The following is a 14,476-nucleotide window of genomic DNA, read 5'->3' as shown; positions in this document are numbered from 1 at the left end:
TTTGGAATTATGTGCAAAGTTTGCCGCATCCCTCATGTTGAATATCACATAGCTAAATTGTTAATTACCCCAGTTGAAAATGATGATCTGAAATTAAATTATTAGTCATCGTTCTGTTGCATAAAATATTTGATTTCTCAACTCATGGACAAAATCTGTAATAAATGTTGCTGGCTTACAAGTCGATATTTACCACTGATTTATGCAAGGTTCTAAAAAATTGATTAACAAAGGCTAAAACAAGAGAGTGAAGAATTTAAGAAATTATTAGGTTCTCTGTTGAAAAATAAACACAAACCTCTTATGAAACTTTAGATTCAGTTTCTAATAGAAGGGTAAAACCGAAAGGGCATTTGCTTCCTCAACAATTCAACACTGGAACTCAGCAGTACTCTGGCATATATTAGCAATGCTTAAAATTCCCCCTTTAAGCTAAAAAGGAAGTATTGGGAATTCCCTGGCGGTCCAATGGTTAGGACTCGGCACTTTCACGGGGGGGGGGGGGGGGGCCTGGGTTTGATCCCTGGTTGGGGAGCTAAGATTCTGCAAACAGCCTGGTACAGCGTGGCCAAAACAAACAAACAAACACAAACCAAAAAAACCGCTATCCCGTCCCCTTTTTCTTTGATTACTCTTCACTTTTCTCCCCTTCTCCCCATCTAGTTCTCATCGTTTCCTCTCTCCTTATTTATAACCTTCAAGCCTTGCCTCTTTTCTTTCTTCCCAATCTCCTTCCTTGTCTCCCTCTTCAAGGCAATGCTGCCCAGTGGTTATTAAGACCATGGGCTCTGGAAGCAGATCAAGGCTTCCAATTCTGGCTCCACCATGCACTGAGTGACCCTGGGTAAGCTGCTTCATCTTGCCATGTCGCCACTACCTTGTATCAGTCAAGGTTCAATTAGGGAAGCAGAACCACTAGTGTGGGAGGCACTGGGGAAGCAGAGGTCTGAAAGGGGAGTTGAAAGATCAGAGGGGTCACCCACCAGTTCATCTGAGAAGGCAGGTGTGTCCAATTGTCCAAATGGGTCTCTGAGTAGAGAGCTGGTGGAGAAATCTATGGGAGCTGTTGCCTCGAAAGGTTTGCATTCAAGCATCTGGTGATGTTGAGTCTGATCAGGCGGGCCAGAGGTCCCCCCAAAGAGCAGGATGTGGAGTGGAGGAGAGCGGACAGCTGGAACCTACTGGTACCTTCATGTCTGTCCATTGCTGCATCTAACCATGATGACCCACAGAGAGTAATGGCTGCTGCTTTATTCTGCCTTCCAAATCTCATGCAAATTCCACTTTTGGCCAAATCAAACTCAGAACCATACAGGGAAGAGGATTCTGGGGAACTTAGGTCTAGTTTAACCAGGGTTTTTAGTACAAACCACCACGTAAGTAATTTTGAAAATGCAGTTATTAGGAGTTCATAACTCATGGAGATGTGAAAAGTAAATGAGACTTAAAACATGTAAAGAAAGCACTTATCACACTGTCTGACACATTGTAAGCTCCCACTAAATGTTAACTATCATTTCTTCTTTGTTTTCAATCCACTTCCTCTTATGCTGCACACTTATACCTAAGCATTATGACCAAATTTCTCAATGTCATTGACATTGCATCATCAATGTTCAGGATAATTAGTAAATGATGTGGGAAGTGTAACAACAAAGCAGATATTTATTGAGTACTTACTAGGTGACCTTTGTATGCATCAACACCTATGATGCTAATAACAACCCTACGAGCTAGCTATCATCATCATTCACAGCAAACGATGAGGCCACTGAAGTAGAGAGATTATTTACTTGCCCCAAATTACACACAATTTAGACACAGTACCGGTTGAGAGTGGAGTAAGCCCATTTTAAACACTCTGTTTTCATTAAGGGTGGGAGTACCACCTCCAGGAAGATCATCTTCAGAAATACAGTACCTTCAAAACTAACAAAGGATCTTAGAACTTCTTTTCTGTTGTTATTGTTTCACACAAAATTTGGACGAATTATAAATCTGCTCTCCATGGTTTGGACTACAAAGCCAGTGGTCAGAAAGAACTCAGTACGTGGCAATGTTGCGCAAAGCAGCCTTGATCAAGCCAACGTGTGTTGAGGTATTTGGGGAGGGAGTTGGAGAAAAGTTGAAGAAAGGTTAAAGTTACTTCATAATTAGATACAATTTTGCAACCTAAAACTTGAAAAACTTGCTCCAAATGGGCTCCCTGGCCCTTTTTAAAGCATGGCCTTGTGACTTTTACTGGAATGCAAAGTTTGTCGTTACTCCAGCCAGTAACTCTCTCCCCGACCTGCCCCAAGCTCAAGCTGTCCCCTAAAGCAGAAACTCCAAATTTGCAACTCCACTGACTGTACTCATTTTTTTCAAAAATTTAAATGTTTTCAGATGGGGCTTATCACAGTTCCCACTCATCTCTCTCTATTTTCTGTCATCCAGCCTTACTTCACTCATCGATGTTACATGCCTTGAACTACAAGGCATTTGAGCTTCCAAAACTTGCAAGGTAATGGTCTCTAGGAGCACAAATTTCAAAGGGATTGTCTGGTCTTGGATTTCCACACAGAAGTCAGCAGAGATGAGGCGCACGGACCTTCTCAATTCTACTTTCTACTCATTTGGTCCCTCACCACCCAACAAACTCCTTAAAGTCCTTTATGGGTAAACTTGCTGTGTGGCATTCTGACAACCCCTAGGTTTACCTTTTAAGAACTAAGATCTGAATTGCTCAAAAGCCAAGTGGAGAAATCATACAATTTCACCTTTGCCAAATGTGACATGCATTCTGTAAAAGAAAAACCCTGAGATATGAGGGCTAAGTACTGAAAGAGTAAAGCAGAAAATCTAAGAATGTTCATAAGTAGACACAGGTGCAATCCCTGCAAATGCACTTGAAAAAGGGTTAATAGTGTACTTTTTACTTTGTAGGGCTTGAAGTTTTAAAGTGTGCTATTAGGGAAATATTTGATTTCTTATGGTTTGGAACACCTGTGACATGAAAACTTGAAGATACTAAAATATGATAAATGATAATGTTTCAGCTATGTTGACAAGCATGTTTGGCATTGAGGTGGTTACCTGTCAGAAACAGTGCTGGTATTCATTACTTTTATTAATGGTCACTGAAACCTGGGACATGAAAGTGATGGTTCTGTAAAATGTATTCAGTTCAAAAGCTGGTTTTGGTATTTTATGATATAGATTGACAAAAGTTTGTGATATGTAACTTAAAACATGTGGGTGCAGTTAAAGTAACCATAGTATTTATTGGATAGAATCTTTTGTTGTTTTTAGAGATATGGAAAAAATCGGATTAGATAGAGTCTAGCTTGCTAAAAAGAGACACAGAACCTTGCTTTTTATTACAAGAGACAAAGCCTCCTAGACGTTTGCATTTGCAAATTTCTCCTGGCGTCCTTCAGGTTTGTGTACCTGAATCTGAGCACCATATCATCTTTACCATTCTCTTATCCTCTCTCTAACACTTACATAACTAAAGATGCTTTTGCTTAAATGGGCATTTGAGTCAAATTATTACTTTTAATTAAGTATAAATGTTATAGTTTTGCTCTCCTAACCCCTGGCAACTTTCTAATCTCTGCTCTCAAAAGCAAAATATTTGCTTTTACTGTATAGAATAAGATGGTGGTAACTAGAGTCTTAGGTTTTTAAAAACTGCTTGATTGTCGAAATGAAAGGATCTCAGTAAACATATCGAGTATTATTTATTTGGAACACTATACCAGTTTAACACATAATTACAATTTCAGAATATGTGCCATTATGCATTTAACATAATTAATTAAATTAATACAAATCCAAATTCCTCATACACTAATGATGACTCCTAGAACACATTATATCTTTCCCATTTTTATTCTCAGCATAGTGCATAGAAGCCTGGCCTGTGTAATAAATGCACTTTTAGAACAGTGGATTTTCTCAATTTCAAGGACTCTCTTGGGTGCTTAGCAAGTATACAGAACAATAAGTCCTTGGACCCTTACTGATCAAAGCAGCCAAATGATTTGTTGATGTTTTGGAAGAAACAGAGGTGAAATATTCAGTTTAATGATTGAGTGGAGAATAGTTTTATAGGAAAGGGGTTTAAGTCACACAGTTAATATTAACAATAGCAGCGATAATAATGAGTTGATTGAGCCTGGAAAAATAATATTCTCCTTGGCTAGAATTTTAGGATTACTTGAACTGTGGTGTCCAATAGAACTTTCTACAGTGATAGAAATGCTCTACAATCGGCACTGTCAAATATGGTAGCCATTAGCCATATGTAACTATTAAGCATTGGAAATGTGGCTAAGGCAACTGAGGAACTGGATTTTAAATTTTATTAATTTTAATTAATTAACATTAAATTTAACTAGCCACATGTGTCTAGTGGCTATTGTGTTGGATAGTACAGTTCCAAAGTGCTTTTTTAAAAATTTTATTTATTTTTTATTATTTATTTATTTTTGGCTGCTTTGGGTCTTCGTTGCTGTGCTCAGGCTTTTCTCTAGTTGCGGCGAGCAGAGTCTACTCTTCATTGGGGTGCACGGGCTTCTCATTGCGGTGGCTTCTCTTGTTGCGGAGCATGGGCTCTAGGCGCACGGGCTTCAGTAGTTGTGGCGCCTGGGCTTCAGTAGTTGTGGCTCGCGGGCTCTAGAGCACAGGCTCACTAGTTGTGGTGCACGGGCTTAGTTGCTCCGCGGCATGTGGGATCTTCCCGGACCAGGGCTCAAACCCATGTCCCCTGCATTGGCAGGCGGAATCTTAACCACTGCACCACCAGGGAAGCCCCCAAAGTGTTATTAATAAAGCCTCTTTGAGTAATTTATTTAGTTCACTCATCTATTCATGCACACATTTTATATATTTTTACATTCATTAATTCAACAAATATTTTTTGAGCACCTTCTTTGTTTCAGGCACTGAGGATGGGATGAGCAAAACTGACCAGGGCCCCACCCTCACAGAGCTTATATTGTCTCATGGAATAGATGAAAACCAATCAAATAATCACACAGCTGGTGGGAATTAGGCGAATGTGATGGTTGTAAGATTATCCCATGTGGCTGATTTCTGTGAGGAAATCCAGGCTTTTCAACCTCTTTAAAGTCTTCTGATTTCCCACAAGGGAGTGACCTCTGACCTGGGATCTGAAAGATGTTTGGCCCTTTGAAAGGGATAGATTTTATCAGTTGACACTACAGAGATCAAGCAGGATTGGTAGAAACAAATTTAGATAATTATCAGACTGACTACACATGTAAACAAAATCGCTGTTTCTCTTTAGAATGAAGAAGAAGAATATCAGGAGCTTGGTGGCTTAGAAGCATTAAAGCTGTCAAAACTGAAAGTAGAGCAGTTGATCATAGGATATCCAGGGAGTTTCCAAGTCATTCTGTCTCACAGTATATAAAGGTACAGACCTTCTTAAATGCTTCTTTCTCTTTTATTGAAATAAGGTGTAGAAAACACACACACACACACACACACACACACGCACACCTGGGTATAACTAAGAAGTAAGACGTTAGGTAAATTACATTTCCTTAAAGAAATATTTTGATGTTCTTGGAAACCTATACTCCTACTGAATACTAGGTAAGTTTCTGATATAGACAAACTGCGTCTCCTGTAAACATGCCATATGAAACAGCACTGATCTCTTCCATCTAAATATTTCCCAGTACCCTAGGATGGTCATCTGTGAAATAGATGATCTGAAGGTTCAGGAAACCAAACTATCCAAAGGAGCACAAATAGTCATCAGAATCTAGTTTGCATGTAGAATTCCAATCTCCCTGGAACTTCTAGCTGGTAATCTAATTTAAGCATGAAATGATATATGATAATTTGAAAATAATTATGTACTCTTAAATGAGAAGCCACTAAAGCACAGCAGCACAGAATTAAAGTAGCATGTGACAGTCTCTAATTTTACCTGCTGTAATTTTAATTTGGGGTTCAGAGTCAGGGTGGCAATGCCTTTTCAAAACATTCTGATCTTGATAAAAAATATCCAGGCAGAATATCTAAGAGAAGTACACTCTGTCATCCTCAAAAGAGTGTAAAAAGTGCATCTAGCACTTCCCACGGTGCAGTATTTCATGAATCTGTCTAGTTTTGTGGAATGCTGCCAGATGGCTGAGCTCTATTTCCACACCCCCCCACCCCTTTTCTTGGTATGCCTGAGAGCATATGACTTAGGCTACAGCCATGCCTACAGCAAAATTACACCGTGCTTAATTAACAGAAATCACTACATAACACACCTATGGACCATTCCTGGGGGCGTGTTGGATAGAGCCACTAGGAACTCTTGGGTCAATGCAGTGTTGAATGCTTTTCTCTCACCTACAAATATTAACACGTATTCTTCCCTGAACCAACAGGTAAGATCTCCACAAGTGATGGGCCACTGTTCCGTAATTCAAGTCCGCAGATACCCTGAAGCCTCTGAACTAGACTGTGCTGAGTTCAAGTTTCTATAAAACCCACGACGACTGTCTTTTCATCAGAATACATGCTCACTCCCTCCCCAGAGGTAGGCATTGCTACTAGGGGATCCCTAGGTTGTTATTACCCTACACCCAGTCTTTCTAACCTGCAGTTTTTCACAGGAAAGAATTCTTGTTGAGAGGGCTTCTGTGTGCAGAGGGGAGGATGGGAGGAGTAGTGGTTTGGGGAGGAGAATTCAGCCCATTTCACTAGTGGTCACTAATGCCTTTCTGTCCAATCACACTCCTCCAGGCCCAAACCATTATATAATACATGTTGTAGCCTTTTGCATGTAGGTTATAACCTAAGCAAATAATCTTGTGGAATACTTTAACTCTTTATAATGTAAAATTTCAAACATATCCGAAAGTGAGGCACACTAGTGTGATGAAGCTCCATGTATTCCCATCACTCAGCTTCCACGTGACCAACTCATGGCCAGTCTTATTCCATCTGCACCCCTACACCCCTACCACTTGTATTATTTTGAAGCAAATTCATGAATAGTTTGCACTTCGATGGAGCAGTTAATAGAGGAGGCCACTTTTTCCCTAAAGCCGGCTTTGACTCTTCTCTTCCCAGCAGGAAGAAACTGTGATCCTTGAGACTCCCTAGCATTTTATTTCTACATTTCTTCTAGCACCAATCACGTCTTGCCTGGTATTATAGGTCTTTTTGTACATCCTATCTTTCCTAGTGAACCCTCAGTTCCTTGAAGGCAGGACTTAGGACTAATTCATCCAGCATTCAATAAATGCTTATTGAATGAAAGAAGAAATGTACAAAGATGGGCTACAATGACTAAAATCCAAATTCGGATCAAAATAGATACACATCCAGCACTGGGAATCAAAGAAACAGACATTTCTTCACCTCAGATTTGCTCCTTCTGTTTATAAATCGTAAGTAGAGACCTTGAGTTTCTTCCAAACGCCAATACAATCTTTAGGGAAAATATGTTTATCTTGAATTGGATGATAAAGGACTTAAATATGGTGAAAGATGTATTTGTTATTTACGATAATGTAGATAGAAGTGGTTTCTTGTAGCTGTGCATTTAATATAATACAAACTTGAAAACAGTGATCCATATTTTGCATGAAATAACAAAAGAAATTTGGGAAGGACGATTTTCTTCCACAGGGAAAGAAAATGGACTTTGGAGTTGGGCAGACTTGGCCGCAGAGCCCTGCCTTCAGCAAGTTACTTAACCTCTCCGACCCTTACCTTCCTAATCTATAAAAGTGGAAGGATTTTTTTTCTTGCTTCACATGATTGTGAAGGATTAACTGGGATAGCATATATGAAATCTCCAGCACTGCCTGTCATATAGTTGGTGCCCTTATGCACTGGTAATATTAGCAACCACTTAAGAGTTTACTATATGCTGGTCCTGGATTAAGCAGGATACATGTATTATTCTAATTAATCTTCACAGTAACTTTGAGGACAGTTAATATTTCTATTTTGTTGATGAGAAAACCAAGGTCTAGAAACTTAAGTAACTTGCTCAAGGTCACATAACTAATAAGAGGTAGAGCTGGGGTTTGGAGATTTAAACCTGGGTCTCTCTGACGCTAAAGAGGAATTCTGTGTAATTATTGTGCTGCCTGACTCTCTTTCATTAAAATTTCTTTGAAACTTTTTATAGAAAAGGGCCTTTCTTAAAACTTTAAGGAAAATATCTTTTCTTTCAACCACTTATTGCTGCTGTAACAGAACCTGAGAAATAAGCAGCTTTGAATAATTAGGAATTTTTGAAAGTGGGAGGGTTAATAATGGAAGAATGAACATTTGAAGACCACATTCACTTTTTTTTTTTTTTTTTTTTAACCCATGTCCCCTGCATTGGCAGGCGGATTCTTTTTTTTTTTTTAATTAATTAATTAATTAATTAATGGCTGTGTTGGGTTTTCGTTTCTGTGCGAGGGCTTTCTCTAGTTGTGGCAAGCAGGGGCCACTCTTCATCGCGGTGCGCGGGCCTCTCACTATCGCGGCCTATCTTGTTGCGGAGCACAGGCTCCAGACGCGCAGGCTCAGTAATTGTGGCTCACGGGCCCAGTTGCTCCGCGGCATGTGGGATCCTCCCAGACCAGGGCTCGAACCCGTGTCCTCTGCATTGGCAGGCAGATTCTCAACCACTGCGCCACCAGGGAAGCCTCACATTCACTTTTATTTTAAACACTTATAAGAATAGTGATTTTATAGAAAATTAATGTATTTATTTAAGGGATGTATAATATAGAGACTTTTTGTAACACTAATTCTAGTGATGTTGCAGAAAAATATACCTGAAGGCACAACTTCCGTAAGACACCAACAGAAACAGCAGCATCAAAAATGTATAAAATTTACAAAATTTGGAAGATTTTAAGTGAAAAAGCTAGTAAAGTGTTTAGTGCATGATATATAATGAACATGGAATAGATATTTGTTGGATAACATGAAGCATGAGTCATAAAACACCTAATATATTAAGTCACTCAGAATCTGAGGCAGTGTCCAGTGCCTGATTAAGTCTTATGAAAACCTCTAAGAGTATATATTTTCTTTTTCTCCTTCTCCTTATTAGAAGTTCTGGCATTTCCTAAGTCTATTAGTTCCATTGGTTATCCCAGTACAAAAGCCTAGAAAGGCTTCCATTGAAATATTCAGGTTGACTATTAGAGGTTGTCAACACTGTCCTCTTTGAATAAAAATATTTAAAGGGTTTGTTCTTCTAGGAAATGTAGTCCAGCTTGAAAATTCATCTTTAAGATAGAGCTGGAGTTGCCGGTCCCTACAACTCCCCACGTTCTGAACACAGATTTACTGTAGTAAAGAAAAATCTGAGTCAAATGTCTGAGGAACAGGGTGTGATTTAGCTAAAACTGCCAATTTTGTTACAGCATGTTTGGAAAAGTTGCCCCCAAACCGGCTGTCATGAGTACTTCTTAAATTAAAATAATTCCCACTGAATCTTTTGAAAGTAAATAGTTGATGTCCAAGAATCTCCCAGGAAAAGCCATTGTAAAGTCTCATGAGGACGGGAACTTTTGTCTGTGGCACTCACCTCTGCATGCTCAGGGCCTGGCACTTGGCAGGTGCCATAGATCTGTGTGGACTTGGGAATAAAGGAAAATTATTTGTGTCACAGTTCAGCTATACCAGGAGCCTGGCTTTGTGCTTATTCCTACAGTTAAAGCTTTCCCTAAGTGAGCTCTAAAATTCCCAGATGTTATAGTAAATACTCCTCAAATAAGTTTGGGATAACAACCTCGATATGGTTCAAGTCATATGTGGCAAAGATAAACCTGCCCTAGTATTGTTGCACCCTAAAACTCCCCATGGATTTGGAAGCTGGCAGAGATAAAGCAGACCCCAAGATGGTCTCAGCTGGACAAATGTTGAACAGAACAATTGCTGCCTCCAGTTGCTTTTGACACAAGTATTTGGTGGGGTGGGGAGCAGAGGAGGATAGCATGTTTGCTATTCGTGGACAGGCTCTTTCTTTTTTATCCTGCAGCCTTTGGAAGTTAATGATAATAAATTAATACTGCAGGGTCATCAAGGTCAGACACCCTGTATCCTATGGGGTACCTGGACTTCCGATCCACTCAGATAAGGGGAAAGACAAAGGAGCAGTAGCCACCTGTCTTTATTAGAAATGGTGCTTGGTGCCCTGGTAGGGTTCTGCCAGTCTGCTTTGGCTTGTGTGTGGGTTGGGCAACTCGCCACTAAGAGGTCCTCACGGGGAGAAAGGCTTAAGAGGGTGGGCAGCATGATAGAAGAACCACCAGATTGAAACACAAGTCTAAATATATTCATCTTGTCCTTGTCTCATCATTAATGTAACCACTTGAGGAATTAAGTTGCTCCTGTATGTTAGGGTGCCTCAGTTTCCCTAAGTTTTGCTCTCCCCCAGTTTAGCCATGGGCAGAGAATACACTTCTACCCTAGGGGCTGCTGCTTGTAGAAGGAGATAATGCTCTTGCACACATTACTAAGCTCAGCGTGAAATTAGTCCCCAAAGGGAGGAGGCGTGACCAATGCGTGTCAGATGTTCAGGCTTTCTGCATGACTCCAGCCAGGGGCAGGGATGTGGCTATGGGGAAAATAGGGTTTGGGGAAACAAAGGAGTTTGAAGGCAACCAGAGTTCCAGGCTAACCCCACAGAATAGAATGCAAGGAGTGAGGAGTGGGATGGAGGGCGAGTGGGAGGCAGTGGAATAAAAGAGGGAGGGGAGATCTTTGCAAGCCATGTGTTAGAGGTCTTGTTAACTGGCCTGGCCACTCACCAGCAGTGTGACCTTGGGCAAGTTAACTTTCCTGGGTCTCATTGTCCTCATTTGTAAAATGTCATCAGGTTGTTAAGAAGTCCAAATGAATACATGGAAAACATTTTGGTTTGCACCTGCACCCCGCCCCCCCTCAAAATGCTCAGTAAACATTAGCTCTTATTATCTGTAGCTCAGGCTTGCTTGCTTTTATGATTTGGTTTGATTAGTTTATCTACAGTTTGTACCAAGACAGGGTTATTTTGAAACACAGAGTTTCCACTCGGTATCACTTCACAGTTTGAGTAAACTCACCTAACCCTGTGCTGGGAAAGGTTGGAGATCCTTAAGAAATGTTCTTAAGAAGGATTACACCTGCCACTAGGTGTGAATTATTTGGCTAATTTAGTGTTACAACTAACAAGAAGAATGAAAAAAAAAAAGGCTTTCCTTACATCTGTCCTCACTTGGTAATATAATAGGAGACTTAGTGGCTCACTCTCTCACTTGTTCAAAAAAAAAGGCAATTAAAGAACTTCGCAAAACATTTGGTTGCAAAGCCTGAAAAGAGTGCACATCTTGAGAGCAGTTCCTTTCTTCTGCAGGAATACATTTTCATTAGGTCTTGGGTCAGCCTGTATCTAGGCTTTGGGAGAGAGTGTGCTGGCTTAAGGCAGACCTCTGTACCAATTTACAGTGGAATCTGATAAAAAAGCCCACGAGAAGAAGAAAGAAGCTATGAGCTTCCAGATAACTACATGGTCAAGAATTCATAGGACTTGAAATTCTGATCTAGACCAGAATGTGCTTTTGACAAACACAGGGGAGAAATTATTGTAAATGTGCTATGCTAGCTGGCCCAGTAGGAGAAGTGGGACAAAAATGTAAAAAAAATTTTTTTTAATTTTATTATTTAAATCCTGAGGTGAGGGGGAATCAACAAACTTTTAGGTTAATCTTTACTACCTACCTTACCAAGGGAGTCAAAACACTTGATACAAGGTCATTTTAGATGTAAAACAAGAATAACATGGAGGCATAATTATTATATACAAAACATAAACCACAGCAAACAGTGGGGAGAGGGATGGGCAAGATAGGTGATGGGGATTAAGAGGTACAAGCTACTAGGTATAAAATAAATAAGATTAAGGATATAATGTACAGCACAGGGAATACAGCAAATATTTTACAATAACTTTATATGGAGTATAATTTATAAAAATGTCGAACCACTATGTTGTACACCTGAAACTAATATAATATTGTAAATCAATTATAATTCAATTAAATTTTTAAAAAAATTACAGCAAACAAATTTTCATAGAGACTTGGCTAGTTCTGGTCAGGAGAAAATTCTTGGTGTATTTTCACTGGAGTTACACTAGTGTAACCTAGTAGTGGAGTTATTGGAAAGTCATTATTGTATAGTGGCTTCTATAATTAGTCTATGATTAATAGGTCCCTGACGGAAATTAACTCTGAGGAAAGCATCATAGGGAAACTCAGTTTTAATCTAGGGTTTTGCAAGTTCATACAATTGGCAGTGGCCTAAGGAGCAAAATGGGTTAACTGAAGTGGGTTGTTACAAAATTGTTTGCGTTCAACCTTAGTTTTCTTCTTATTAATAAAAAGGTAATGTGTTTTCAGGACAAATATTGTGAAAGCTCCATAAGCAGAAAAAATTAAAGTTATAAGTTAAATTGCCATAATTCATTAGGAAGGAAAGAATTAAAAGAGAAAGAAAAGTTGAACTTGATACTTTCAAGTTTAGTGTCAGAACCTTGAAGTCTGGATCTTGCCCATTTGTGACAGTGTAATCCTGAATAGGTAGGTAACTTAGTTTCCCTACATATGGCCTTGAGTAAATAACTTAATCTTTCTGGTATAAATTAAGAATACTTTATGAACATTTCATCAATGTCTACACAGCAAAAAATAAAAAAGTTATTGCTGATTGCTCGGTTTAGGTGGTCAGTGAAGATAGCAGAACCAGCCAAGACAAGTCTGAGATTTACTGCCCTTGACTTGCCTGCCTTGATTACTTACATGGCCTTTATTAGCCAGCTTGGTGCAGACTTCCCTTCACTTTGTGCTCAGCAAATTCGACTGCAGAGTTGTTTTCCTCCCCTGTGAAAATGAGCAATGTTTATATTACTAAGATCTAAAAGAAAAATTTTAAAGATGACTAAAAACTAGAGCGTGGAAAATTTTCATTTACTGAGCCTCCACTTTCTACTTTCTTGTATCACCCAAAGGGTGGCTTCTCACTCCCTTGGGTCACCTGCCTCTAGTTCAGTGGCTCTCAAACTTTTTTTAAAACTAATTTTTCTTGGAGTATAGCTGATTTACAATGTTGTGTCAGTTTCTGCTGTACAGCAAAGTAAATCAGTTATACATATATCCACTCTTTTTTAGATTCTTTTCCCATATAGGTCATTACAGAGTACTGAGTCAAGTTCCCTGTGTTATACAGTAGGTTCTTATTAGTTATCTATTTTATATATAGTAGTGTGTATGAGTCAGTCCTAGTCTCCCAATTTATCCCTCCCCCTGTCTTTCCCCCTTGGTAACCATAAGTTTTTCTACATCTAGGAGCTCTCAAACTTGACTAGTTTCAGACTCACCTCAAGGGCTTGTTAAAACAGATGGCTGGGCCCCAGCCCCAGAGTTTCTGATTCACTGGATCTGGAGTAGGACCTGAGAATTTGCCTTTCTAACAAGTTCCCAGTGATGCTGGTGCTGCTGTTCTTGGGACCACACTTTGACAACCACAAAGGGAACTGGCCTCCTGCCAGCTACTTAATGGTCCCCATAACACCCTCCCCTCCCCCCACCTTACCCCTAAGCCTTTATCTCCTCCTAGGGCCCTTCCCTTCACCACTGTAAGTAACCAGTGGGATCCCTGGCCTCTAGCTGCTCCCTCTGGGTGGCCCCTGCTGGGAGCTGATGTGAAGGAGTCTTACTTCCTCACAACCCCTCTAATGCATGACTCTTGATGTTTTAAATGAAAAGACAGAAATAACTAGAGGGAATTAGAAACATTAGTGGGTAATGTGAAACTGAAGCTAAATGTGATTGTTCTAGTACACAGAAGCTTGGGTTGAAAACCCCATCTCTGCCAACTGGTGATGGTGGCTCCATTATGATGGCCACTGTGTGCCATATTAGTGACTCCTACTTCCTGTCCTGGAGAAGACATTAGAGGTACCCTACTTGAGCCTGCTTATTCTGTACTGAGATGTGAGATCCAGATGGGTGCCCTGGCTGTTCCTTCCTCTTCCTTTGCTGTAAGTTCAAGATTCTGTTTTTCTCCCAGATACTACTGGGATCTGTAAAGTCTCACAGTCGAGAAATCTTATAGGTCTGTCTGGGTTTAGGCTCTAGTTTTCTGAAGAACTGAAGGAAACAAAGTGACCTTTTTGGCTTCTGAATATGAGGTTAAGGAGAGACTATAGAGAAGGCCTATAGGTTTATAAGAACTTCCCCACATTTCAGGAACCTCACAGTGAGCTCCAAAACATTTTCCTATGGTTGCCACACGACCAACATGGAAACCAAGAAAGGAAACAAGGAAGTTAAGGGAGAGGTCTGGACAAAGATTTCCCTTTCCTTCTCGAGTTCCTCTTCTAGTATGTGACGCTGTAGAAGCAAGATCCAATGACATCAGCATCTTTGGTGAAAAGGAAGACAGAAGTGGAGGGTATACAGAGAGGGGA

The 14,476-nt window shown here is 40.0% G+C and overlaps 1 protein-coding gene across 2 annotated transcripts in view; it reads right to left on the bottom strand.

The window, feature by feature from the left end:
* The window catches only part of PELI1 (pellino E3 ubiquitin protein ligase 1), a 96,224-nt gene extending 83,337 nt beyond the window's left edge, over window positions 1-12,887 (bottom strand). Inside the window, exon 1 of one of the 2 annotated variants that reach the window (XM_059943208.1) lies at window positions 12,807-12,887. The gene's annotated coding sequence lies outside the window, so the exon portion shown is untranslated. The remainder of the gene's footprint in view (window positions 1-12,806) is intronic. The other variant, XM_059943206.1, reaches the window with a different exon arrangement.
* Between the last annotated feature and the right edge of the window lie 1,589 nt (window positions 12,888-14,476).

This window comes from Balaenoptera ricei, chromosome 13, assembly GCF_028023285.1.
Source record: "Balaenoptera ricei isolate mBalRic1 chromosome 13, mBalRic1.hap2, whole genome shotgun sequence".
Classification (NCBI taxonomy): domain Eukaryota; kingdom Metazoa; phylum Chordata; class Mammalia; order Artiodactyla; family Balaenopteridae; genus Balaenoptera; species Balaenoptera ricei.
The sequence above is the reverse complement of the archived record's forward strand: the minus strand, read 5'-3'. Positions and strand labels throughout refer to the sequence as shown.